The following is a 26,798-nucleotide window of genomic DNA, read 5'->3' as shown; positions in this document are numbered from 1 at the left end:
TTCTGTTCAAAAACTGAATCAGGCAGTTCCTCAAAAAGTTAAACACAGAATTACTGTATGACCCAGCAATTCTACTCCTAGATGGAACCCAAAAGAATTGAAAACAGGAACTCAAGAGAGAAACTTGTGCACCAATGTTCATTGCAGTACTATTCACAAGAGCCCAAAAATGGAAACGACCTAAGAGTCCATCAACAGATGAACGAATAAACAAAATGTGGTGTAAACACACAATAAAATATTATTCAGCATTATAAAAGCACGAATTTCTGATACATACTACAATATGGGTGAGCCTTGAAAACATTAAGAGAGCAAACATAAAAGACAAACATGGTATGAGTCCACTTACAGGAAATATCTAGAACCGTCATATTCATAGAAACAGAAAGTAGTATAGAGGCTACCAGGGGCTACAGGAATGGGGAGTTATTGCTTAATGGGTACAGAGTTTCTATTTGGAGTGATGAAAAATTTTGGAAATAGATAGTTGTGGTGGTTCCACAACATTGTCAATGAATTAATACAACCGAATTGTACACTTAAAAATGGTTAAAATAGCTAACTTTATGTTATATACATTTTACCATAATTAAAAATGTTTTTTAAAAAGACACTATAAAAATGGAATCTGTGATAATTCCATGTAAAAGCACAGGGGTGCCCGTAAGACTGATACATTGCATCTTGTTTCCACTCATCTTTGGTTCTGTGAATCTCAAACGGTAACTAAAGTTTTATTATTTAGTGTCTAGAATTCTTTCCATAGACATGCTCTTTAGTCAAGAAACTAAGCCTGAGGAATCTGACTCCCACTACTTTGTTTGAATGTGTTGAATCACATCTGCTTGGAAAACTGTGGCACCGACGATCCCCCAGGAGAGCCGGTCCCGCTGGGTGTGCTCTGGAGATGTGCGCGTGTGTTTGCAGGTGTACAGCAGTGCAGGCAGTTAGGGGTCATGGTTGAGATCCTGGGCTCTGGGCCAGACTGCATGGCGCTGTGACCTCAGACAAGTGTCTTAACCTCTCTGGGCCTCACTTTCCTGATCTATAAAAAAGGAGATAAATAATCCCACCAGTTCAAGCTGTTCTGAGGATCATATGAGTCAGTACGTGAACAATGCCTGGCACACAGTCACAGGTAGCTTTTTTGGTAAAACATTCTGTTCATAGCTTCACCACAAAAATTGTGGTAAAATATACATAACATAAAACTTACCATTTTAGCCATTTTAAGTGTATGGCTCAGTGGTATTAAGTACCTTCACATTGTTGTGTCACCATAATCGCCATCCGTCTCCAAAACGTCTCATCATCCCAGAGAGCAGCTCTGTACCCACTGAACAGTGACTTCTCATTCCCCACCACAACGCCTCCTTGCCATCCCCGCCCCTGACAGTCACCATGCTACTTTCTGTCTCTAGGAATTTGACTACTTTAGGTCCCCACATAGTGGAATCGTACATTATTTGTCCTTTTGTGTCTGGTTTATTTCCCTTAACACATAACATCTTCAAGATTCATCCACGTTGTAGCATGTGTCTGAATTTCACTCCTTTTTAAGGCTGAGTAATATTCCATTGTATTACACACCACATTTTGTTTAGCCATTCATCTGCTGGTGGACATTTGGGTTTCACCTTTTGTGAACAGTGCTGCTATGAACATTGTTGTACAAGTATCTGTTTGGGCCCCTCCCCTTTCAAAAGTGTGTTTCACTTGGGCTCTATTTTCACCCAAAATGTTGATGGTATATGTTCTAGAATAACTTCCAACCTCCTTCTTCCTATAGGTCTTCCCTGTCCCCTCTATCTAAGAGAGCCCCCCGCTGTCACTCTCCAGCCACCCACTCAGCTGTGTTTTTCTCATGAATTCTCATTCATCTTATACCTTAGCTATCGATCTGCTTATTGTCTCTCTCCAGGTACTACCGTATGAATTCTAGGAGAGTAGGGATTGACCCTGGCTGTGTTCCAGCTCTTAGAACAGTGTCTGGCATATAGCAGGCGCTCAGGAAAAACGTACTGAACGGCCAAATGACACCTGGTAGCCTTACCTCTGCCTGTCTACCACCTACTTCACCTGGACCACTGCAGGGTGGGGGGGGCACAACCTAGTTTAAGACCCACGTCTATAAGGCAGGTAGGAAGAGCCAGCAGCCCTGCCCCAGAGTCGTCTGGACAAACACCTGCCCCAGCGCATCTGCAGCCAGAGGTGTGAGCCAAGCTCGAGTGGTCGGGTATCTCAAACAATCCGGGGGGGAGGGGCCGACTCTCCACCTTGGCCCCTCCCAGGATGTGGTCTGATACACGGCCTTCATCCCCAAGGTCCGGAGCCAGCTCTAAGGCTTCGGAGAGGACGGCACAGGACACGCGACAGACATTTCAAAACAAACCAACCTCATCGCTTGCTTTAGATTGTTTTATGCAAAAACGCTGCCTCGTGGAGTCCGCTGGCTCAGCTGACTGCCTGCTCACTCCCCATGTATTCACTTGGAGAACTTTTCCTTCTCTCTCTTTCTCTTTGTCTCTGTCTCTGTCTCTCTTTCCTGTTCCTGAGGTTTCACAAAGATCCTCAGTTGCTTATGTCCAGCCCAGCAGCAGCAGGCAGAAGGACAACCCTGCCTCTTTCAGGCATTTAGCAAAGCAGGGAGCCCCAGGGAGCAGGCTGGAAACGGGCCGTGAGCCCCAGGGCACTTCACTGCGCCACTCACTCTAAGGTCAGCGGGGACAAAATGAAGGCCCTTTGCCAACTCAAAAACATTATTTATCAACATTCCTACTAGTTTGTGCAGGTTAGAAATAAACCATCTACCTGCTCCCCAACTAGCTGTTGTAAACTTGGACTAGTCACTGAACCCCTCTGGGCCTTAGGGTCCTCATTTCTAGAACAAAGTAGTTGGATTAACAACAACAACCCTCTCAAAAAAGGTGTGTCCTTTGCATGCATGTAACACCAGCGAGCTCAAATTCCACAGAACCCGCTCTGGAAAGGGGATTTGCAAGGAAAACGCAGGTGTCCCAGCTTTGCTTTGAGAGTCTCAGCATAGATGTTACAAGAAGTCCCAGATCCACTCAGAGAGACTGGAAACCAGGACCTCCAGGATCTCAGAGGTGAGGAAATGAGAGGCGCAGATTACCTTAAGGCCATAGTTCTCAGCAGGGGATTTTGCCCCCAGGGACCCCTGGTGCTGTCTGGAGACATTCTGGTTGTCCCAGTACTGGGGAGGGATGCTTCTGGCATCCAGTGGGTAGAGACCAGGGATGCTGCTGAATATTCTACAAGGCACAGTTTGGGCCCCCCCCCCCCGCCCCGCAAATAGAGAATGTTCCAGCCCCCGGTGTCAGCAGTGCTGAGGATGAGCCACTGCCTGATGGTGGGCCTGGATGAGCCGACTGCAAACGCTCCTTTCCTCTCGCAAGCCTGCTCCTTAGAAGGACCCAAGCCCAGGCCAGGACTCCTGCACTGCCTCTTCCGTAAACCGAGATGTTCTTGCCTCTCCCTCCTGCCTCCCTAGGTTCCTTGCTTGTTCACCTACTTGAATCTATAAGGTTCAGCTGTGGTTTGCTCAGTTTCATTCGTTCACTAGATGGCCATTTGCTGAGCACCCACTGTGTACCTGATCCTGGTGTGGGCACTGGGGAGACAGGGGTGAGCACGACAGGGTGCACTGTCCTCGGGTCCCCTACCTCCCCCAAATGGAAGTTTGAAGGACAACGAAGAGGTGTCCCCTTATGGTCCAGGGGCGCAGGTGAGCAAGGGCTCCTGTGCAGGACCTGCATCCTCTTCTTCCTTCACACCACGTCCCTGTGGGCTGTGCCAGTGCTGTCCGGGGCTCCACACGTGGGTGACGGGGAGCCTGGAAAGCCCGGGGCTAGTGATGCATTTGGAAGGCCGCCGGTTCACAGTGATTCCACAGCTGCCTTCTCTCCCCCACCCCTTATTCCACTGAGCACATCCCAGCCACCAGGCTTGAACTGGAGACCCTGCTCTGGCACCCACTGTTGACCGAAACAGGGGCAGGTGAGAACTGCGGACTCCATAGAAAACTGCAGGGGAGCTGGGGCAGGGAACTGACCTCTCAAACCCCTGTACTCGGCAATCTGCCTTGGACCTTTCAGTTCACTCAGCCGCCTCTGCTCCCTTCTCCTCGCTCTCCTCCCCTCCCCAACAGGGCCCTGGGTCCCCCGGCTCTACTCTCTTTTCCCTTCATTCCTTTTTTCCCCTCTTCACTCTCCTCCCCGGTCTCTGTCTCCAGAAGAAAGATGCGTTTCCTTATAGCCTTGTGCGGAGTCAGTTTCTTTAGGGGCCACTAGGAGCCGTCTTCGGTCCCTGCACTCCAGAACGCCCCCTTCCCCCAGTCCGCCTGCTTTTCCATCAGATATATTTCCCGTGGGTTCCCTCTGCACCATTCCCCGGATCCCATTTGAGTCTGGCAAAATCTTCCTTAGCCAATTTCCCCCCACCAGCCTGAGGATGCCACAGAACTCTCTGGACGCTTAGCTATTCATTCTGAGGTGACGCAGCCCCGTGGTGAACCGTGTGGGCTCTGGAGCCAGACAGCCTAAACACCTGTCTTGACTCCACCCTCTCCCAGCTGTGTGACCTTGGACGTGTTACTTACCCTCACTGTTTCCTTATCTGTAAAATGGGCAAAATCACTGTCCCTGCCTCTTAAGGTCATTATGAAGGTTTAACCAAGTGAATACATATGAAAATGCTCCCAACAGTGTCTGGCACATAAATGCCTGATACTGTTAACAAGTCTTTCCCCCTTGAGGGGAACCCCTCAAGATTAAGCACTTCCTTCCTTCCTGTCCCATAATGCGTCAGCCGCTGTGTTTGTTTGGAGCTAGCAAGGTGCTCTGCCCACATCTGCTTCTCCTGATTCATCCACATAGAGCTTCATCTCATCTGATCTTAAGCCCCTACTAGAAAAGGGAGGGCCTGTATGTGGAAGCTCTGCGGGAAACGCAGCCCTTTCTCTCAAGTAATAAAACAAAAGTCATGAAAACTGACAACCTAGATCCCAATTTGGCCCAAATGCATTTTGTCCGGCCTTCCCAAGTGGCGGCCCGTGCTTGGTTTGAATGCTCTGCTTTCCATATCTTGCGACTCTTCATCATTTGGAACGAGGGGCCTCACATGTTCCATTTATATTGGGCCCTACCAACTATGAAGCTGTTCACAAGAGTGGCTGGCATAGTTACTTATTCTTCTTAAAAAATTATTTAACTGCATTTAAAAACCGGGAGATTTTTTTTCCTATGAAAATCTAGCTCCTCTGAAGATACCAGCAGGCTTGGCAATGCTGAGCCAGTTTCTCTTCACAGCAAAAACTTACCTGGAGCCGAGCAGCGCTTCCTCTGTACTTCTTGCAGTCTTCACTCTGTACGTGCTGCCTGCGCCCGTGGGCTTCGGGGTCTGTGGCCCCAGATTAACTTTTTGCAGTGTCCGCGAGAGCCACTCTGCAGGACGGAAGGGGGTGCAAAATGATCTATGCACAGAGCTTCAGCTTCTCCTTAGACCGAGGACTGCTTTCCACGTGGTCCGTGGACCAGGCTGCTGTGTGAGCTGTTACCTGTTTTTGAGGAGGCAGGTAAAGAAGTTGAGTCAGTCCTGGGAAACTTTTACAGAAATTTCATTAACTTTATGTCTATTGAATCCAATGAAAAGTTGGGCTTGTGCTTTGTATGTCTTTGCTTTTTTTTTTTTTTTTTTTTTTTAAAGCGGGAGACATTTAAATGATACCCCTTTCGAGACGTAGCCCTCTCTAGAGGTGCACTTTGGTAGTGGAGCAGGTCTGCCAGACAAGAAGTGGCTCAGGATTTGGATTTAAAGTTTTCAAAAAACTTCTTGAAATTCTTTTTTAAGGAATGACATCAATACCCTATTATCAACATATAATTTGACGAGCAGTAATAGGGAACACGTATCCCTTCTCCGTGTGTAATTTTACAGCTTCCACATTATTTTTTAGAGGTTTAAATATATCATCTCTTCAGGACCCTGTAGATTTTAATTATCAAAGCAGCTACATCTGTTTTCATCTTTGCTTTTTTGGTTCATTCTTCTAGTACTTAGTTTCTACTGTATTTTACAAAAGCATCTGTCTGTGACAGGCTGGTTCTACAGCTCAGCTAGTTTAATTCTGGATCTTTTTTTTTTTTTTTTTTTTTTTGCGGTACGCGGGCCTCTCACTGTTGTGGCCTCTCCCGTTGCGGAGCACAGGCTCCGGACGCGCAGGCTCAGCGCCCATGGCTCACGGGCCTAGCTGCTCCGTGGCACGTGGGACCTTCCCGGACTGGGGCACGAACCCGTGTCCCCCGCATCAGCAGGCGAACTCTCAACCACTGCGCCACCAGGGAAGCCCCTGGTTCTGGATCTTTTCCTGCACCGTGCTTCTGATGTTCCACCTATGCGCCCTCCTCCCTTTCTAGCCACAGGTGGAAATACGTTTATACTCAACAAACAAAACAAACAAAAAACCTTCTATAGATTGAGCCCTTCTAGATTCCATGACCTCGAGTGAGAGTTTCAAAGCTTGAGTTATCCCCATTTAATGTAGGAGGAGAACAAGCCTGAAATAGACTAAGTAACTTGCCTAATTTACAAACCAGTCTCTTGTGAGTAGATACTGAAGCATGAACCAGAAGCTCGTTTCAATACCTTTGAAACTTTAAGAGAATCCAGTTCTCTTAAAACGTCTGTTGGATGTAATGTTTTCCTTCTCCTGGCTTTAGTTTTTAAACATACAAAATGATTCTGGGTGATTGAAGGGAGTAGTAGAATATAGAGGTTAAGGTAGAAGAATCTGGATCCAGCCCGCTCAAGTTTTTGTTGTTGCTGTTGTTCTTTAAGATAGGATTTTTATTTATTTTTTTGGCTGTGCCACGCAGCTTGTGGGATCTTAGTTCCCCAACCAGGGATTGAACCGGGGCCTTGGCAATGAAAGCGCCAAGTCCTAACCACTGGACCGCCAGGAACTTCCCCAGCCTGCTCAAGTTTAAATTCACTTTTGTCACTAAGTGGTTGTGATTTTGGATAAGCCACTTAACCTCTCTAAGCCTCAGTTCTTTCATCTGTAAAATGGGGATAAGTTCCACCGCATAGGGTTGTTGGGAAGTTCCAATAGTGCTTAGCATAGTGCCTTACAAATAGTAGGCACTCAATAAAACTTAGCTACTAGTATCAGAAATCCTGCTTGGAACATCACAAAAGAACTCAAATACAACCCCAGCTGGAATTTTGGAGCATCAGTGTTTAGCATCTATTTAGCCTTCTGTCCATTCGTTTTTCCCTTTCAGCAAACATTAATTGATTTCTAAGTGGCAAGCACTGTTTTAGGCTCTAGGGATGAAGGTGAGACAAAACAAAGGCTCCTGTCCCTCCACTCTGCCCCATGATGGAATTACCATCTAGTATGGAAGGGAGATGGTATCAGACAGATAAACAAACAGAGAAATGAATAAGATAGTCTGCATGTAATATGTGTAAGAAAAAACAGACAAGGTGATTGGTTTGCTGTAGGGATTCTTAATCTGGGGTTCACAGACCCTCCCCTCCCCACCCCAGAACGGATTTAAGGGATCTGTGAACTTAGATGGGGCCAAAATGACATCTTTAGTCTAAGTTCTTGCCTATATTTTAAATGCGTCATTTTGTCATGTACTACAAAGGAATGTGTCTTAAAACATTTCAATAACCTATTTCAAAATACTTGGGTTCCTTTGTAATCTTATGTATTTACTTTCTGTACTTTTTTATGCTCTCTGAGCCTTGCTTTTTAAAAATTTTTTATTGTAATATAGTTGATTCACACTGTGTTACTTTCAGCATATAGCAAAGTGATTCAGTTATACTTACATATATATATAATAAATATTCTTTTTTTTACATTCTCTTCCATTACAGGTTATTATAAGATATTGAGTATAGTTCCTTGTGCTCTACAGTAGGCCCTTGTTGGTTATCTATTTTATATATAGTAGTGTGTATATTTTAATCCCAACTCCTAATTTATCCCCCCCCCCCACTTTGGTAACCATCAGTTTGTTTTCTGTGTCTGAGAGTCTATTTCCATTTTATAAATAAGTTCATTTGTATCATTTTTTTGATTCCACATATAAGTGATATACTTTGTCCTTCTCTGGCTTACTTCACTTAGTATGATAAGCTTTAGATTTATCACGGTGCTGCAAATGGCATTATCTCATTCTTTTTTATGGCTGAGTAATATTCCATTGTATACATGTACCACATCTTCTTTATCCATTCATCTATTGATGGACATTTAGGTTGCTTCCATGTCTTGGCTATTGTAAATAGTGCTGCTATGAATATTGGGGTGCATGTAACTTTTCAAATTATGGTTTTCTCCAATATATGCCCAGGAGTGGGATTGCAGGATCATATGGTAGCTTTATTTTTAGTTTTTTAAGGAACCTCCATACTGTTCTCCACAGTGGTTGTATCAATTTATATTCCCACCAACAGTGTAGGAGGGTTGCTTTTTCTTCACACCCTCTCCAGCACTTATTATTTGTAGACTTTTTGATGCTGGCCATTCTGATGGGTGTGAGGTGATACCTCGTTGTATTTTCTGTATTTATTTATTTATTCATAAATTTATTTATTTTTATAAATTTATTTATTTATTTTTGGCTGTTCTGGGTCTTCGTTGTGGCACGCAGGCTTCTCATTGTGGTGGCTTCTCTTGTTGCGGAGCACGGGCTCTAGGCAAGCGGGATTCAGTAGTTGTGGCACATGGGCTTAGTAGCTGTGGCTTGTGGGCTCTGGAGTGCAAGCTCAGTAGTTGTGGCACACGGGCTTAGTTGCTCCATGGCATGTGGGATCTTCCCGGACTAGGGCTCAAACCCATGTCCCCTGCATTGGCAGGCGGATTCTTAACCACTGTGCCACCAGGGAAATCCTACTTTCTGTGCTTAAAAACATGATCTTGAGAAGAGGTCAATGTCTGTCAAATGGTCCATGGCACTAAAACATGTTGAGAACCTCTGTAGTTACTGTGCATCTCGTGTAGGTGGAGGACCAATTTGCACAGGCTTTGGACCGCATCTCTGAGTTTAATCAAAGTTGGGATCTAAATGCAGGGGAGGATCTGGCTGTGCAAAATATCTGGGGAAGACTCTTCTCCTTCCTCAGAGAGAAAGAGCAGCAGGTCCACAGTCCCAGAGAGGCGCTCTGATAGAAGATGTACAGCGTCTGGTTGCACTTGTGCCCATGCACAAACCAGTGTCCTATATGCTTTCAAGATCAAGGCATTTCATTTTCCTCCAACTCTTCCTATTGGCAGAGGGTGGAGCCAGGGCTAAAACACTATGGTTCAACTATCACTGATTGGAGACCAAGGAGACAGGAAGACTATGCAATGGGATGTTCTGGATCGGATCCTGGAACAGAAGGACCTTAGTAGAAAAGCTGGTGCAATAGGAATAAAGTCTGTAGTTTAGTAAAGAGTATTGCATTAATGTCAAATTTCTTCATTTAATAAGTGAACTATGATCTGTAAGACGTTAATAGTTGGGGAAGTGGGGTAAAGGCTACATGGGAACTCTTTGTACTGTCTGTGCAGCTCTTTTGTAAATCTCAAATTATTTCTATATAAAAATACCAAAGAGGGGGCTTCCCTGGTGGCACAGTGGTTGAGAGTCTGCCTGCCAATGCAGGGGACACGGGTTCGTGCCCCAGTCCGGGAAGATCCCACATGCCGCGGAGCGGCTGGGCCAGTGAGCCATGGGCGCTGAGCCTGCGCGTCCGGAGCCTGTGCTCCACAACAGGAGAGCCACAACAGTGAGAGGCCCACGTACCGAAAAAAAAAAAAAGTTGGGAAAAATACCAAAGAGGGAAAAAAAAGAAAACAGAAAAAAAAAAGAAAGAAAAAAAAAAAAAAGAAAAAAAACAGAAAAAAAAAAAGTACAGTTTACACTGTTTTCCAACCTCCATCAAGATACATCAATATTATGATAATTATACATTTTATTTTTGCGGGTAGGTATTATTTAACCTTTTACATACCCTATTTATTAAAAAAATCAATAACTGCCATGTTACATAAGGTAACAAAAGGGTGTTGAATCTCCTTCTAACCCAATTTCGAATGACCCAGTTCTTGCTTGGGAAAAAAACCTATGTTACAAATTTCTCCCATATCTTTCCACAGTTATTCTATGAATATGCAAGCAATCTTTGTGCTATGTATATTTTTGTTTGTTTTTATTTCGAAGTGTATTTTGGAGATTGCTCCATATCAGTGAAGTTCTTCCTCATCCTTTTTTATTGCTGCATAGTATTCCATTTAATTAGTTTGTGTACCCTATCTCCTATGGGTGAGAATTTAAATCATTTCCACTCCTTTGCTCTGACAAACAGTGTGCAATAAATAGCCTTGTACACCAGGGGTCCCCAACCCCTGGGCCGTGGACCACCACCGCTCAGCGGCCTGTTAGGAACCAGGTGAGCAGCAGACAAAAGAGTGAAATTTAAAAAAATTTAAAAAAATATAAAAGAGTGAAACTTCACCATCACTCCATTACCGCCTGAACCGCCGTCCATCCCCCGCCCCGTCCACCCCCTGCCGTTGGTGGAAAAACTGTCTTCCACGAAACCGGTCCCTGGTGCCGAAAAGTTTGGGGACCGCTGTTGTACACTATTTCACCGTGCGTGGGAGTACATCTTAAGAATACATTCCTAGGAGTTATGCATATATTTTAGAGAAAAGGAAAAGCGAATCTCAGCCGAATGTTCCCATCCAAGACCTGAGAGGGGATAAAACATATTCTTCAGTGACAGCATTTTGGGGGGAAATGCCATGTTCAAGGAAAGGGTTCATTCTCCAGGACAACAGAGGCAAGAGGCAGGCTTCAAATAGCTAATCTGGCAATAAAAACCTCCTGAAACTGGAGAGGCAGACAATTGTACCAGTAGAGTTTACACACTTGAGAAATGAAAGTAATTGGGGTTGGTAGCCATCTGCCTGGTTCTTTCAAGAGCCAACACGTTTATTCCTCCCAGGCTCTAGGAGAGCCCCATGCTGGCATCAGCAGAAACCAGCACACTCACCAGTCATTCTAGGGGCTGTAGCAGGAGGTGTGCGTTTCCCTTAAAACTCTTACCTTCATCTCCAGGCTGATCTGGCCTTGAAGAAAGATGCCTCCCTGCCCTTTCCTCTGTCCACCAAGGGAAGAAGAGAGCTCGTTTTGCTTCACAGCTTTCTAAAATGTTCTTAAAAACTTTTTGATGGCTTGTGAAAGCCAATGTTTCATTTCACTTGGAAAGAAAGACTTTATTTCTCAGCTCACAAGGTTTTTACATCAGTCCCAGCTCGGGGTGATTGTCTATGCTGTTCAGAAGCCTACTCTACAAAGCCCAGAGTGAGGACTCTGCCACCAGAAGATACATGGATAATTAGCAATGATAATAAAATTAGAATAGCCACCATGTCTTGAGAATTTATTGTTTTACATGTGTTGTCATTTCATTCTACAACAATCTTACGAGATAAAACTGTTATTGAGTGTATGTTCCAGAGAGAAAAACCAAGGTCTGATTTAACAGGGGTTAAATTATGCTTAAGCTCCCACAGCTAGTAAATAGTAGAGAATCTGGATCTGGGTTCAAACCAAATGTTCTGGGGGCTTCCCTGGTGGAGCAATGGTTGAGAATCTGCCTGCCAATGCAGGGGACACGGGTTCGAGCCCTGGTCTGGGAGGATCCCGCATGCCGCGGAGCAACTAGGCCCGTGAGCCACAACTACTGAGCCTGCGCGTCTGGAGCCTGTGCTCCGCAACGGGAGAGGCCACAACAGTGAGAGGCCCGCGTACCGCGATGAAGAGTGGCCCCCGCTTCCCGCAACTGGAGAAAGCCCTCGCACAGAAACGAAGACCCAACACAGCCAAAAATAAATAAATAAACAAACCAATGAACTGACATTAAAAAAAAAAAATTGAAGAAAACGAAACAAAACAAAATGTTCTGGAACAAACTATAGCTCTGGTTCTCAACCAGGGGTGATGATGCCTCCTAGGAAACATCTGAAAATGTCTGGAGACATCTTTAGTTGTCACAGCAGGTGGAGGGGGGATTCAGTACAGGCAACTAGTGGGTAGAAGCCAGGGACGAGGCTAATTATCCTTCAGCGCACAGAAGAGCCCCTACAACAAAGACTTTTCCAGCCCAGAAGTGCCATGTTTGAGAAATTCTGTGGTGTATGGACAGGTATTTCAATCCAAAGCATTTCACGCTGACATTTGTATCCTCTATTTGTCTGGGAGCCATAAATGCAAATTAAATACAGTGTGATAAACATGACAGAAATTTGAATTGTATAAATTCAAGATAATGTGACATATTAAAAATGTCTGATCACAAATTTGGTTGTGCATTTCCTCTCAGATTACAAATCTGTCCAGAAACACAATTTCAGAGCTATCAGGCTGAGCAAGCTATACACTGTATATGGTATGGCCACATGACAATGCCAGTAGGCTGGCAAACAGAAAGGCTTTGGTCTATGAGTTATTCAGGTTCAAATCCGTTGCAAAAATATGTCTGCCCTGTACTGAGAACTGAATGAAAGAGTGGCGTGCAGATTTTTACGTGCCTGTAGGTACATAAATATTTTTGATTTGTCTCCATCTATAGCAATTTGCTATAAAATGTTTGTTAACCAGTACTCTAGGACTTGTGCATAATTCTTCACAGAAATTATTCCTCAGATAATTTGCACTTATCAAACTTGTAATTATCCCAACAAATACGTAGTTGCCTTTGAATGAGACTATTTCCATAGCATACAAAGCTGGATAATTTTAGATTGTTCCCGTGTCTGAGTCCCCGGGAACGTCTGTGGGCATCTGGAGGTGAAAAGTGTTCATTCTTTACTGCACGTGACTGCCACTGTCATGAGAGATGCTGGAAGACAACATCGGATTCCTCAGACCTTGCAGCAGATGCCAATGGAAATGCCTCTTCGTCTCAGATGTTCCTTGAATGGTGTTTGTTAATTGAAGCTACAGCAGGAATGATGACCCTTAAATCATGACAGGGGACTGCTTATTGGCTCACCTGTCATATTTGGGCCTATTCTCATTTCAGCAAATGAGTCACGGTGACGTACAATGTGTTTTTCCAAAGATAAAAAGGGAGATTGTAAAATAGGGATTGGCAAACCTTTTCTGTAAAGGGCCAGATATTAACTATTTTAGGCTTTGTGAGCCAGATGGCCTCTGTTGCAACTATTAGACTCTGCCTTTGTGGTGTGAAAGCAGCCGTCGTAGACAGTAGATGAACAAATGAGAGTGCCTGTTTCCCAACAAAGCTTTATTTACAAAAGCTGGCAGTGAGCCTAGTTTGTCAACCCCTGGAGTAAAGCATAAATATTTAAAGATATAGATATGAATAGACAGGTAGAAAGAGATACTTGAAGTGTGGAAGAAAATGCTAATTGCCTCTCCACCACCCATTTCCCCCCTCTTCTTTAAGAACAGGACCTCCATACTGTTGGGGCCAGCAATGTCTCCTGTTCAGTATATCTATATCCTAGTCTCTCTTGCCAAAAGGAGTGATTCTTGAAGTGAGACCAGAAAATATAAATGAGGCATCTGGGAATGCTCTGTAAAGAGGCCTTATCTAACTAGCAGAAGCTATTTCGCATTTTATTACCTTTCTCTCTTTTCATGCCTAGAACATGGGAATGACTGCTGGAGCTAAAGTGGCCATTTTGTCATTAAGAGGGCAAGTCCAAGCACATGCCAGAAACCTCAGCCTCTACAGCCTTAAGCCAATGAACCAAAGCCAGCAGTAGCTGACCCCTGAACTTCTTGTTATCAATATATGGAAGAAACAACCCTTATATGTACTTAAGCCACTGCTGAAATTGGGTCTCTACTTGCTGCATAACCAAAATTCTGATACGTACTGATAACAGATGGATAGTGCAACTTACAAACACTCGATGTGATATAGCAAGTTGAGGCTATTTTAACTATGAAGAGCAGTATTTATGATTGAAGACTGTGTCCATCCAGATCTGATGGCCAATCCTGATTCTAATACTGACCTTAGGTAATTGCTCTCTCTATACTTCAGTTTCCTCCCCTGAAAAATAGGGATAATAATATTACATGACTTATGGTATTGTTGAAAGACTTAAATATGATAATGCATGTATAGTAGGTACTCAAAAAATGTTTGTTAACATTGTTGTTACTGTTACTATTTTATTTTGTGATCTGGTGAATGACTGTTCCCTTCTTTGAAATGAGAATGTAGATGAGAATAGTTGGTGATGACGTTTTCTCCCACCCTCACTTTTCAGGTGTCCCCTTTATTACTAGAACAATCCATGGAAATCCACCCACAATCGTGGGGTTTTTAATAGTTATTATATGTCTGACAGAGTGCTAGGTTCTGGGATTTTCAAGATGAATAAGACAGCTCCTGTCTCCAGTGGGCAGTGATGATCTGGACAACAATTAAGTATGATTGTTGGGTGGAGGACAGAAATATCATCCAACTCCATTCAGAGTACAGCGGGGAGAAACAAAGGTGTCCAGTTCTACACTGGTGAGTGGAAATGGTCTAAAACATGAGTAGTGAAGAGGGTGGTTTTTGATGTTATTAATAGCTCATAATTAGAGGAATAATTTAAAAATCAAAGATGATATGTTAAATATTTTTCATTTCCCTCCCCATCTACCCTTCAACCTTCCCTCCCCACCCTGTGAGTGCCTTTTCTGGACTGAATTAACAGATTTCCCTGCTCTCTGGTTCCTTCTTGGTTTTGGCCAATGGAAGGCACCTGTGAAGACTGGTGGCAGGGGGAAAGTGAGGTTAGGGTGTTTCTTTCCCTAATTCTCTCCCTGCCCCAGGTTGGCTGCTTCCCTCTACTGAAGGCCATAGCACTTATCAGGTGGCTTCCTCCTACTGCCACTTTCCTCAGGTTCTGGCAGCCAAAACCCACCTTTGCCTCTTCTGGCCTTGAGCAGCATTAGCTCCATGCTTATGCTACTAGCCTCAGGGTGTTCACCATCTCTTGTTCTTTTCTCTTAACCCTGCTCATATCTTTGAAATCCTCCCTTTGTTCAGCTCTCCTTGGATAGCTACTCTATTTCAGGATGCTAACTGTTTCCTGCTGGGATCCTGACAAACTCAATTGCCAACGAGGCTGAGATATGGGCAGAGCCGGCCAAGTGTGATACGGCAGGGAGGGCTGGTGATTGCGGTAACCGGGAGAACGCTAAGTGGCAGCTGCTTCTTGGCTCTACCTGCTTGAATATATGATCCCAGTGTTGCCAGATCTTCTAATTTATCAGTAGAAGATAAAATACACATTTTAAAAGAAGTAATGTTCCCATTTATAAAAACACTCTGTGGGCCAAAGAAAACATGTTTAAATTTGACCTATGGCTACTACTGCTATAAGCCAACAGCCGTGGTCATTAGAGAAAGGGGTTTACACTATGTTAATACTGGTGATTGCCACCTCATGCAGACACAGCACACATTATTTCATTTAATCCTTTCAACAATACCAACTTGAAGGAGGTTCTATTTTCCTCCTTGTATGGAGGAGGACACTCATCTACAAATAGTTTCAATGAGGTTAAATGATTCAGCTAAGGCTGTATCTAGATAAGAACCCACAGTAAGATTCTGGAGCCTGAGTGCATCAGCTCCGCCTCTCTTCTGCCTTCTTGACTAATTGGGTCACCTTGAGGGAGGCACTGGGGCTGAGCGTTCCACATCTCTATATCTGTGACTGATTCAGCCATTTTTTTCCACTGGCATTTTTTATCTTAACCTGGGGTCCACAGACACCCCTCACTAGATAATAAATAGATGACTTCTGGAGAGGTCTACGAAATCTTTGAAATTATAGGCACTTTTTTTATATGCATGTGTACATTTTTCTGAGGAGCTGTACTGTAGCTTTCATGAGTATCTCAAGTGGAGAACCACAAAAAATTAAGACCATCTGTCAGGGTGTTGGAAAGCAAATTAAAAAAAATAAAATAGGGCTTCCCTGGTGGTGCAGTAGTTGAGAGTCCGCCTGCCGATGCAGGGGACGCGGGTTCATGCCCCAGTCCAGGAAGATCCCACATGCCGCGGAGCGGCTAGGCCCGTGAGCCATGGCCGCTGAGCCTGCGCATCCGGAGCCTTGCTCCACAGCGGGAGAGGCCACAACAGTGAGAAGCTCGCATACCGAGAAAAAATAAATAAATAAATAAATAAATTAATTAATTAATTAAATAAAATAAGCCAGACCCACTAGGATGGCTATGATAAATAAAAGATGGAAAGAACAAGTGTTGGTGAGGACATGGAGACATTGGAAAGGAACCCTTCTGTGTTGCTGGAGGGAACGTAAAACGGTGCAACCATTCTGAAAAACAGTTTGGAAGCTCTTCAAAAATTAAATATAGGGCTTCCCTGGTGGCGCAGTGGTTAAGAATCCGCCTGCCAATGCAGGGGACACAGGTTCGAGCCCTGGTCCGGGAAGATCCCATGTGCCGCGGAGCAGCTAAGCCCGTGCGCCACAACTACTGAGCCTGCGCTCTAGAGCCTGCGAGTCACAACTACTGAGCCCACGAGCCACAACTACTGAAGCCTCCGTACCTAGGGCCTGTGCTCCGCGATAAGAGAAGCCACTGCAATGAGAAGCCCGTGTACCGCAATAAAGAGTAGCCCCTGCTCGCCAGAACTAGAGAAAGCCTGCACGCAGCAACGAAGACCCAATGCAGCCAAAAATAAAATAAATAAATTTATTAAAAAAATAATAATAAATATAGAGTTACCATGTGACTCACCAGTTCCACTCCTGGGTATACACCCAAGAGAACTGAAAACACATATCCACCCAAAAACCTGTACTCAGATGTTCATAGCAGCCCTATTCATGAGAGGCAAAAAGTAAAAACAAGCCGAATGTCCATAAACTGACGGATGGACAAATAAAATGGGGACTATGCACATAACAGAATACTATTTGGAAATAAAGAAGAATCAAGTACTGATAATGCTACAATAGCACTTGGAAACATTATGCTAAGTGTAAAAGCCAGTCATAAAGGACCACCTATTGTATAATTCCTTTTACAAGAAATGTCTAGAAGAGGGAAATCTATAAAACTATGGCTTATATTTATGAACTGAATGTCAGAAAAATCTGTCATTCATTCGTTCACTCATCCATCAGTACAGCCACCCAACCATCAGTACATCCATCCATCCATCAGTATGTCCAACCATCCATCAGTACATTCACCCATCCATGCACCAATATGGCGTCAGACACCCACAGGTACTATGTCCTGTGCTAAGAGGTGAGGATAAGAAGGTGTAGCCCAGCTCTGCCTTCCAAGCGCTGATAGTTTTGTGGAGCAGAAGACCTTCAACAAACAGACAAATGAAAAACTGCAGCTGTGACAAGTGTGACAAATGAGAAGTGGGTGGTATTATAAAATTATGCAATAATCTGAGAAACTTGGCTTGGTCCTTGGGTTGGGGCATTTGAGAAAGGCATCTATTGAGGGACAGAGGAGTCGAAATCTGGAGGTGAAATGGGAGTGCAGGTTGGAGAGGGCAAAGAGAGAGCATGCTAATCGGGAAAACAGAACTCCTGAGCAGTGGTTCTCTGGCAGGAGACAACCTGGGCATCGGAAAAAGGCCTTTGTGATGGAGCCAGAAGACAAGACAAAGTGGTGAGAGAGAAGCCCAGAGAGGGAGGCAGGGGCCTGGCCAGGCAGGGTCTCTAAGACTGTCATGGGTTCAAATGTGTGCCCTCAAAAAGATGTATTGATGTCCCAGCCCCTAGCATCTCAGAATGTGACTTTATTTGGAAATAGGGTTGCTGCAGATGCAATTAGTTAAGATGAGGTCACACTGGAGCCAGGTGGGCACTTAAGACACAGACACACAAAGGGAAAACCATGAGAGGACAGAGGCAGAGACTGGAGTGATGCGGCTGTGCACCAAGGAATGCCAAGGACTGAAGGCCGCCTCAGAAGAGGCACGGAAGGGTTCTCCCCTACAGCCTCCAGAGGGAAGATGCCCTGCCGACACCTTGATTTTGGACTTCTAGGCTCCAGAACTGTTAGGCAATAGCTTTTTGTTGTTCTAAGCTGCGTAGTTTGTTGTACTTTGTTACAGCATTGGCAGGAAACTAATACAGAGGCCATTCTAGAATTTTGGGTTTTGTCCCAAAATTCTAGAGCACTGGGTAGGCATGGCAAGAATTGAAGCAGGGGACTTCCCTGCTGGCGCAGTGGTTAAGAATCCGCCTGCCAGTGCAGGGGACACAGGTTCAAGCCCTGGTCCAGGAAGATCCCACATGCCGTGGAGCAACTAAGCCCGTGCGCCACAACTACTAAGCCTGTGCTCTAGAGCCCACGAGCCACAACTACTGAAGTCTGCACGCCTAGAGCCCGTGCTCCACAACAAGAGAAGCCACTACAATGAGAAGCCCGCACACCGCAACAAAGAATAGCCCCCGCTTGCTGCAACAAAGACCATGCGCAGCGACAAAGGCCCAACACAGCCAAAAATAAATTAATTAATTTTTTTAAAAAAAGAAAATGTATTAAAAAAAAGAATTGAAGCAAGGTGGGGAGGGGCTACATTGGGAAGATGGGTTGGGAGAGGAGGCAAGAGTGCATGCACTGAGACTAGTTAGGTGACTGAAGGGAACTAGTTAGTAGCCTAGTTAAGAGACTAGTTAAGAGTTTAGTTGCCCAGGAGAGAGATGACAGTAGTTTGGAACAGGGGTTGAGGGTTCAAGATGAAGCCTATAGAATGGATTTTGGATCCCAGTGGTGAGCAAGAGACAGAGGCATGTCACCAACGGCTCCAAGGCTTCTGGCAGCTCAACTGGATGGAGGATGGCACCAATCACTGAGCAGGCAAACCGCAGGGAAGGCAGACTCCACTTAGCACAAGGCCTGACAGCAGATTAAGATTCGACATAGTAACACACACACACACGATAAAGCCCTTTTTCTTTATATATATATAGGATTATAAATAATACACCCTGCAATGCTTTTTAGTTTTACAGAGTAATATTTCTGGGTATCTGCTATACAAATCAGCACGTGGAAGCTGACCTCTTTCTTATTAATGCCTGATAATCCATTGTACGAATGTAGTTTAATTTATTGAACCAATCTCCTCTTGATGCATTTAGCCTGTTCCCAGATTTTAAGTTATTTGATGGCAGATTTTTCACATTTTTTTAAAAACCTGACCCCCAAAAGAAATACATATTTACACTGAGATATAGCATGCACACAAATCACACACACACACGCACACACAAGTATGTGTATTGGGTTGGCCAAAAAGTTCATTCGGGTTTTTCACAGGCTCTTACAGAAAACCCCAAACAAACTTTTTGGTCAACCCTACGTGTGTGTGTGTGTGTGTGTATACATATATATATATATATACCAAAACTTTTATAAAACAGCACATACCCTTCCTATGTGTCATGTACTCCATTCCATTCCATTCCTTTTTTTTTTTTTTTAATAAATTTATTTATTTTTGGCTGCGCTGGGTCTAGTTGTGGCGAGCAGGGCCTACTCTTCATTGTGCTGCACAGGCTTCCTACTGAGGTGGCTTCTCTTGTTGAGGAGCATGTGCTCTAGGAGCGTGAGCTTCCATAGTTGCAGCACACAGGCTCAGTAGTTGTGGCTCGCGGGCTCTAGAGCACAGGCTCAGCAGTTGTGGCACATGGGCTTAGATGCTCTGCGGCATGTGGGATCTTTCAGACCAGGGCTCGAACCTGTGTCCCCTGCATTGGCAGGCGGATTCTTAATTACTGTGCCACCAGGGAGGTCCCATTCCATTCCATCCTATAAAGAAAGTGATGGTTGGGACCTGCTGATGGCTCTCACCACCTATTGTTAGGTCACAACCTGCAGTTTGAAAAACACTTTCAGTGCATATTTATTAAAGGAAAAGGGAAAATGCTTACTTATACTCTACTCTTCTGAATACTTTCTGAATACAAGTTATTTAATCCTTACAAAGTCCCAATGGGCTAGGAACTATTGTTCTTCCCACTTTTCAGATGTCAAAACTGAGGCAGAGAGAGGTTGGACAAGTTGCCCAAGGTCACAAACTAGTATGTGCCTTGCTTCAAACCCCGGCAGTCTAAAGGCAGTTTATTTTCTTAACCATCAGCCTACAGTACTTCCTCTAGTCTCAGGAACTGATGTGAAACTAACCAAGTATTTAGAAATGCACAGTTCTAAATAGCCTAATTCGGGGTTTCACTATATCTCATTTGGGGTATGTCTATTCCTTTACAAGATAGTCAAACAGCACGTGGCAAGTGTACACTGCTATTCACATACCTTGATGATTATAGAAACTAAACAATAACGCCCCTAAGTTATCAATCTCCTCCAGAAACTCACCATCAGCAACACACACACACACAGGGTCCCAAACCCCCAAACCCTCAACCCCCCAAATGACCAATGACAACCACTAACAGTGTTGGACTTGTAATAAGATTACAGAAGCACTTCTGATTCAGAGGGAGTGTGGAGCTTCCCTATTATTTATTGATTTCCCCCCAAAGTTATCAAGTTCTAAAGCTTAATTATTGGTGTAATAGTTAGCCAAGATGTTTGGAGAATTGTAAGCTCCTTTAGCTAATGCATGGCATATGTCGGAGGGATTCAGCTAATTCACATATCTGTCTTCTCTATTAATAGTGAAGGTTACATGCCAATTATCCAGGCTTCAATCAGCCTGTTTGGATACAATAGAGGCAGTGTTCACACACTTGATGTGCCACATTCCTTCCCGACATCAGAAGCAGCTGGTCCAGATAAAGACCACTGGGGTTTTGATATTTAGGAATCACGTCTATGGAAGAGCTGGGATTGAGGCTTGATTGCTACATAGACTGCAGGTATCTTTAACCTGGTTTCTTTTGAAAAACGTGTAGTGGGTTTGTAGTTCACCGGTCTTTAAACATTTCTTGTTCAGATTTGTTGGGTGGGTGGGTGGAGGTGCTGAGGAAGAGGAGAGAGACAAAGGCACCAATAGCTTAAATAACAAAGGAGAGAATAATAGGAACGGGTGAATGGATTCCAATAAAATAACCCACACATTCTTGTGCCCAGTTTTAGAACCAAGCAGGCTAAGACACTTTCCGCTTAAGATTTCAACCTTGTGTGTTGAAAAAATATATATACGTATGTGTGTGGGGGGGTTTTATATATATATATATTTCACCTCCATGTTTTCTTTTTTTTCCTTTTCATTTATTTTTTCCCCCTGCTTCAGAAACTGGACTAGAAGTGCTGTAATCTCATCAGAAAATGCTGCTTCCAGTGGTATTTTAAAGCAGGAACAGAAGCAAAAGTGTCTGGAATCACTCGAGAAAGCCCCAGATCTCCTGAGAGCCATTCTCGAATTTTTGTTGGCACAGAGCATGGATCAGTGATCAGGGAGTTAAAATGGCAGATGTTGGGGATTTTAGGGGGAGGGGAGGCAGATACCTGAGACTCTCCAGCAATTTTTCCTACCCTTCTCCTCACCTCCATTTCTCAGACCACAATATTAAAACAGCGCTGCTCCCCACTTGCCTAAGGTCACACAGCCCAACACTGGCATGACTGTAAACAAACAATCCAAAACAGCCAGTCCCCGGCCCTGCCTCCCAGGCTGTTTGCTTGTCCTGCCGACATCACCCAAATACTACAGCAGACCACGATACCTTAAAAAAAATTACCGACAGCTAATAGACACCAGGCAGATACAACACACCAGCAGCCGTTGTTTTCTGTGCTATGTCAGCTCAGCGTGTATTTTTTCCCACCCTCCCAGATGAAAATACAGTAATTAACTCCATGCAGAGGGGGGATGGGGGAGGAAACTCTTTTTTTTCTTTTTTTTCTCCATAGACTTGAAAAGAAATTCTAGCAGATACTTTGGCTGAACATGAAAAGGGAGAGGCTGCTTACAGCCGTCCAAATAAAGTGCTAGGTTGGTGAAGCTCCACAGGCCGAGTTGGTTATTTCACGGCATGAAAAGCAGACATTTATCTGTTCCCATGGAGATGTGTTTTCTACTAGTCAATCAGGCACTGAGGAGGTCACACAATAGCCGGTAGATCCTTTTTTCATCTTGAGAGACAGTCGAGTCCCCCTTTATTTTAACATTTCACCTTAATTTAAAGGAATCTAAATGATGTCTCAGAAATACCTGCAAACACAGACATTATAATTTCAAGGGATCCAAAAAACTCCAGCTGCCAACGAGGAAGACGGGGCGTGACCGACACCAGCCCCCCCACCCCCAGCTCCTCCAATTTCAAATCTTAGGCTGTTCTGTCACACTCCTTATTTGTATAAATTTGGCTTCTCGACTTGACCCCTCCCCCCGAATAAAATAATAAGGTCGTGACTTAAATGTTGAAAATTTCCAAACAACTGTTGGGAAGCAAGAAGGGACCTTTCAAACAGAACATCGTGGAAGCAAGAATAAGCTGCCCTAGAAAAGAGAAAAAAAAAACCTAAAGCGCTGGAAGTTGGATAAGCTGTAAACTTCGTTCCCGGCATTTCCTTGCCCGAAAAGTGCACATGCAGAAATGATTAGGGCTGCTATTTGACCTTCTGTGTTTGTTATCAATCCCAGAAAACAGATCATGTCCATTTGCAAAATATGTTTATTTCAGTAGGTGAACTGCAGTGTAAGCGCCTGGAAACTGGGACTCACATAGACTTCAAACTCTATTTTTCTAAGTGTGTCTTTCCCCACTCCGTTTTCACACATGCCTAAGGCAGAAGAAAATGTAAGAGGTCTTCCTAGCCTAGAGCTGAGAAGGGAGAGGGTATTTCCATGGCACCGTATCCGAGGCAGACTATCAAATAGGACTTCAACAGAAGCCCGTTCACAGGACGGCTGTATCACAGAAAACAGCAGACAGCAGCCAGAGTCAGGATTTTATCATGAAGTCATTTCATTCTTGTTAATGGAGTCATTCAAGTGCAGCTCACAGCGCAAGGCAGGAAAGTAAACACGGTATGACTTCTGCTCCCAAGCCCAGCCTGCTGCCTGGCTTTGCGTGTCCACGCTCCTGAAGGCAGGTGGGTCCCCCAACAGACACCAGCTGGGCCACCTCGGGAAGCCGCTCAGAGCAGTCCCGGCAAGCAGTATTTAGGGGAAGGGGAGAAACTCCAGCCTCCTTAATAATGTATAATGTCCCACTGTTAAGGAGGCAAAAAGCAGAAATCTACTTTGAGGGTTCTTGGGAGTTTGATTTCCCTGGGAAGACATGGCCCACATTTCTCCTGTACTGTGGGTCAGTATTTGACCATTTCCTTCTCTTTCCTTCTCATTTCAGCTTTTAAAATTTAAAAATCGAAGTCATATGTCATCTCTAGTATAAAATTAAGGTAAAATACTCAAAGTTCCTCATTCCCTTTCCTCACCTGTGCTAGCTCACGATCTCGATCGAGCTAGCTCAAAACTACTTGTAATATATCTTTCCAGACATGTTCCATAAATATGCACGTTTGTGTGTGTGTGTGTGTATACACACACATACTCTTTGTTTTAAATATACCACTGGAATCCTATTTATAGACACTACTATACAACTTTTTTTTTTAACTTAAAATATCTAGCAGCAATTTTCTATGTCTACATGCATTTTTAAAAATTATAAGTTTTTGAGAAAAATGAGGCAATACATGTTTCTGGGTTGAGGGGAGCAGAGAATTCAAGTTAAAGGGCTTGTGGGGAAGGGTGAACCTCCCCCCCTCCCCGCAGACAATCGCTGTTAGGGTTAAGTGGGTCAGGAACAATCTCCACATAGATCAGCACATATGTTTATCAAACACTCACACTCTTCTGTCTTTACCAAGTATCTTTCACCTTCCATTTTTCACTTAGATCTCTTGAAGAGCGGTCCATGTTAGAAAAAATTGACGTTTAAATGGTGGCATAGTATTTCCTTGAAGGCTGTTCCCTAATGTATTTCACTTGCCTTTTTGGATGGGCTTTGGGTGGATTTCAGGCATCCTCTAGTCTCTTGTCCATCCTGTGAGTCTTTGCTCAACACACTCACCTCTTCCTGAAAAGAACTCCTTTACCCTACACCTGTCCTCAACTTTCCTTCATCCAAAGAATTGACTGAATTAACTAAAAAACAGGTTTAAGAGAGTATTATTAACCCATTAAAAATCTATTCTGAACACGTTTGCCTCCCTGTAGTTTTTAATCTTTCCTCCAGCTTGAGAGTGAGAGGCTCATGAAAAAGGAAAAAAAAGTCGTGTTTCCCCCCAACCCAGGAGTCGGCCAAGCCCAGCTCACGCGTGGCATCCCGCGCCTATTACAAAACGCATGCTTCATATTGGGTAATTCCCTCCCATTTACTCCTTTTATCTTGGGCTCAAAGAAAGATCGCAGCTCACTCTTACAACTTAGGTACAGCTTCCTGCCCTTTTTTGTGTGCAAGAGTGACGGCATTGGGGATTTAGAACAAAGTGTGTCCTTGGAAAGAAGTGGGTGGGGTTTTACGTTCAGTAGGTTGGTGAGGGAACCCCCCTCCCGGGGGGAGGAGTCTGCTTTCATTATCCAGTTGGAAACCCGGTGAAATCATGGATACGAGGTCTTTTTGTTCTTTGTCTTTGCAGTGTGTACTGCATATTTCTGTGACGCCCGGGAAGAAGGAAATTTGAGTTAAAGAGCAGGGTAGCTCCACATGCCTTGAAACAACTCAGCTAATTGAAATTTTTAATTCAGGAAGAGATGCAAGGAGGCCAAAACGAAAGAGGAACTGGGCCTGTCGATGTTCAGAGCAGGAAAACCGAAGAAGTTATCATCCCCAAGTTAAAAAATTATGTGGGGCTGGAAAATATGTGGCCTGCCCTATTTGTCATTGAAATTCACAATCTCGTTTGCTGTTTATCTTGAGGCTTGGGGAGCTAGCCCGCTGGTCAAAAAAAGAGGCGAGGTTTAGGAAGAAATGCTAGTAATAAGAAAGGGAGGATTAGAAACCCCAGAGAGAATGGAAGGTGTAAATAATATGTGGGCATTTGACAATCAGCACAAAGAAATGAGAGACAAAGCCCATGACTGATGCCAGAAATCCTAAAAACTCAAGTGGGAAGTCCAGACATAAGAAAAACATCCCAAAGAAAAGAAGAAAACAAAACCCATCCCAGGAGATCTTTTTCCTCTGTGATGTTAGTTCACAGAGTAAATAAAGGTTGGTCTTGCCATGGTGCTCACATGAGCAGCGCTGTAGTCAAAGGAACGAGCTTCATGATATGCCTTCAAGGGCTCTCTCCAGGCCAGCTTGAGACTTTGGACAAAAAGGGTAAACCTGGGGGACAGAGTTTTCCTCCAAAAAGGAGTCTAGATTTGGAGCAAAAGGAGTACTTGGCAGGGGCAGAGTTATCCCTCTCCCCAAAGAGACCAATCTATTTGGGTCACCTGTCCACTTCTGCTCTTTTTTTTTTTTTTTCCTCCTAGGAAAAAAGCTTAGCCAAAAGCTAAGGTGGGACCAAGTTAAACTCGCTGGACAAGGAAAATCTCTTCCAGAGGCTGCCTGCGGTCGAGTGTGACACCTCCTAAATGCATGACGTAGCAAGTTGCTATCTCTACCATGAGAGAAGCAGCAGCATTTATAGAAACCTTACATGGAATGATTTATACACGGATCCATTTTACCCTCCAAACCAAATGAAGTGGTATAGTTATGTCCATTTGATAGATAAATGGAGACTCAGCCAGATCACCAGCTGGAAAATTGTAGAGACAAAAAGTAATTCTAGGTCAGGGGTTGGTAATTACAGCCTGATGGATAAATCCAGCTCAAGGCCTGTTTTTGTAAATAAAGTTTTATTGGAACACAGCCATGCTCATTTGGTTATATATTGCCTTTGACTGCTTTTTGAGCTACAATGGCAGAGACACTATGGCTTGCAAAACCTATGATATTTAATAATTATTCCTTTACAAAAGAAGTTTGCAGATCCTTGCTCTAGATCACCTGAGTCCATGCTCTTAAACCCATATGTTTTCTTCTGCTCTAAAAATGCCTCTTTTTTTTTTTTTAATGTGTTGCTTAACAGGAAAAATGAATCTAAAATGTCAGAAATAGTAATTGTTATCGGGAACTGAATCTGTTAGAAACCCAAGAATATGTAAAACAAAAACAAATAATACGTGACTGAATGACCCCCAAATCCTGACCTCAAACACCATACTCTTTCGCCTCTAAGAGGAGGTTGGTTTTGATTGTCCATCCTTTCATTCAATTTTTACCTACTTGGGTACCTACCATGAATCAGGTACAGCACTTGGTTCCCGAGGAGGGCTAAGGAAGGAATTAAACAGGACAGATGGGATGGAGAGTGTCAAAGTTGGGTGTAGCAATAGGGGATGGGGAAGCTAAGGAAGAGACCTGAGTAGAGGTCGCAGGTGAAGATCTAGACTCCAGAAGAAAGTTGCAGACAGAGGACAGAATAAAGGCACATTCCTTGAGATGGGAAGGGTCGTGGTATGTTGAGGAGTTTTGTTGGTTCTTTCTAGCTCTCAGCCATGAGGCTGTCATTAAGACCTGCCCAAGCTTGAAGGTCTCAGGTGCTGCTCTCCAGGTGCAGGCTTAGCAGAGGGGTTATCCTCAGATCTAAGACATCTGGCTCTGACTTCCTAACGCTGCTACTTCCTTCCCCTTGTCAGACAGGGGAGCAAGATGCTCCTCACTTATTTGTGACTGGAAATAATAATAATAATTACCAATTACTAAG

General features: G+C 44.0%; 1 protein-coding gene across 9 annotated transcripts in view; it reads right to left on the bottom strand.

Annotated features, from left to right (window-relative positions):
- The window catches only part of ZNF217 (zinc finger protein 217), a 198,779-nt gene that overhangs the window by 117,978 nt on the left and 54,003 nt on the right, over positions 1-26,798 (bottom strand). For 7 of the 9 annotated variants that reach the window (XM_079946456.1, XM_079946460.1, XM_079946455.1 and 4 more), the window contains exon 3: positions 5,345-5,581. The exons of the other annotated variants lie outside the window; for them this stretch is intronic. The gene's annotated coding sequence lies outside the window, so the exon portion shown is untranslated. The remainder of the gene's footprint in view (positions 1-5,344; positions 5,582-26,798) is intronic. 9 annotated transcript variants of the gene reach the window in all.

Source organism: Stenella coeruleoalba, assembly GCF_951394435.1.
Source record: "Stenella coeruleoalba genome assembly, chromosome: 15".
NCBI lineage: Eukaryota > Metazoa > Chordata > Mammalia > Artiodactyla > Delphinidae > Stenella > Stenella coeruleoalba.
The sequence above is the reverse complement of the archived record's forward strand: the minus strand, read 5'-3'. Positions and strand labels throughout refer to the sequence as shown.